The sequence below is a fragment of the Echinops telfairi genome, unplaced genomic scaffold (genome assembly GCF_000313985.2).
Source record: "Echinops telfairi isolate 266 unplaced genomic scaffold, ASM31398v2 ScPeMD7_2;HRSCAF=8, whole genome shotgun sequence".
Lineage (NCBI taxonomy): Eukaryota > Metazoa > Chordata > Mammalia > Afrosoricida > Tenrecidae > Echinops > Echinops telfairi.
This window is the reverse complement of record NW_022103898.1, coordinates 412,694-414,806: the sequence shown is the minus strand read 5'-3', so window position 1 is coordinate 414,806 and position 2,113 is coordinate 412,694. Positions and strand designations below refer to the sequence as shown.

The 2,113-nt window shown below is 49.5% G+C and overlaps 1 non-coding gene across 1 annotated transcript; it reads right to left on the bottom strand.

Moving 5' to 3' along the window:
- Positions 1–714: 714 nt before the first annotated feature.
- LOC115870698 lies at positions 715–776 on the bottom strand. The gene has a single exon (XR_004046850.1). It is a non-coding gene; the product is annotated as a U7 small nuclear RNA (small nuclear RNA).
- Between the last annotated feature and the right edge of the window lie 1,337 nt (positions 777–2,113).

Here is a 2,113-nt window from a genome sequence, read left to right as displayed (position 1 = left end):
GAAGTGTCTCTCTATCCTCAGTAGAATGGCAAAATAGATTATTCCCCTCATTTACAGTCATCAACACCTTATTTGCATGATCCCACCCAGTCTTTTGTGGGAGTTACAAAGACTGTGGGTAGTAATTTCACTTCACCACGGTGCTATGATCCCCGCTTTCCTGACAAGGCCTCCTGGTCACCTTGTGCCTGTTAGTAGCTAATGTGTATTCTGGATTTCATAGGTTTGCAGTGGAAAGGAATTTTGTCTCAGAACGGAACATACCTATAGTCTCATCCATCTGATTTAGATGATTCATGGGACTTTGGACTTGTGGGATTGGTTTAAAACTTTTGGGATGATGTAGCAGGGTGCGTGTTTTGTGTGGGACGGGCATGAATTTTTTTGAGCCAAATGGGGGAAGCGTTATGGACTGAATTGTGTCCCCTGCTAAAATTAGTTGTATATTATTGCTGTCACTGTGTCAATCCAGCTTTGAGGGGGTTCCCCTGTTTTCGCTGCCCCTCCACTTTACCAAGCATGAAGTCCTTTTCCATGGACCAGTCCCTCCTGAAAACATTTCCAAGTATGTGGGATGAAGTTTCACTATCCTTGCTTGTGAAGAACATTCTGGCTATACTTCTTCCAATACAGATTTGTTTGTTCTTCAGGCAGCTTGCGGTATATTCATTATTCCTCTTCAGCAGCATAATTCTTTTTTTTTTTTTTGGGGGGGGGGGCTTTCTGGTAGAAACCAGAAAACCTGCTAGACAAATTCTAAAAGAGCTGTAACACTATCAGCATAATTCTAAAGCATGGTCTTTGGCCTTCTTTATTCCATACCATGGCTTGGGTCAGGCGAAGCAAAGTCTTCAAAATCACAGTTTTTATTTTTCTTAAAACATTTTAAAGAGGTCTTCTGCTGCAGATTTGTCCAATGCAGTACTATGTTGTTTATTTTCTTGACTGCTGCTTCTATGGGAGTTGATTAATTCCTTGACACCTTCAACATTCAGGTCCAGTTGTAAGGATTTTTGGTTTCCTTATGTTAAGGTGTAATCCTACAGCTTGTGAAAGAGTCTTTCTTTGGAGCTGGGAACTAAGTTCGGACTTCTGGCCTCTTTAAGGGTGCGAAAATAAATATGATTGCTAAAGCCACCCACTGTGGTGTTTGTTACAGCAGCCCTGGAGAACCAAGTCAGAAGGGCGTGCAGACGTCCCTGGCTGGAGCAGAGAGGCTGCAATGAAGTTGGAGAGGTTCTGGAGCAAGATGAGCCATTCCCACTTGTACACATCAGGTGGGTGGTCAGACCTGCACCAGATAGGCCCTGTTACTGCTGCCTTTGGCCTGATGTAAGCTTGAACCTGGGAAGCAGGTGCTTAAAGAGCAGCTTTGTTCCAGGCAGGGTGTGTCTCCAGTGCACTGCTCCTTTGCCCATCTTGCTCACCAAGCCCTAGCCGTGGGACCCTCAACACGTGCCAGGGCCACCCTCAGGCCTGCACCTCATTGTTCAGGTGCATTAAGAAAAAGCGATCGCTTTGCGTTATCTCATTGTGGTTAGCGACCCCATGTACAAGGGAACAAATACTGCTCTGTCCTGCGCCATCCTCACAATTATTCCTGTGCTTGCGCCCATTGTTGCTGCCACTGGGTCTGTCCATGTTATTTATGGAGGGCCCTCCTCTCTTTGGCTGCCCTTCCACTTTACCGAGCACGATGTCCTTCTCCAAGGGCTGGCCTCTCCGGACAAGTATTATCTCATATCAAACGTTAGTTACGCTTGTATAAAAAATGTAGCCAATACCAGGACGCCGCGGGCACGATGTCTGCATGCCCCGGCACCCTTCCGTGACCTGCATGCTGACATACCGAGCCTTGTGCTGCTGCGCAGCGTCTCACTGCACCCCGCTCCAGGCTCCTCGGTGGGAACCTGGAGCCGTCCCGCCGAGAGAGTGAGAAGAGTCCGGTGTTCGCGGCCCGGGCCGCAGGTGAGCCTTCTAGGGCTGACCACCAGCGACGCGACAGCAGCCGGGCGTCCCCAAACCCCGCCCCAACGCTCAGACCCCGCCCCCGTCTCTGAGCGCGCGCTCCGTCCACGCCCCGCCCGAGTCCCCGCCCCCAGGCTCAAGAGCG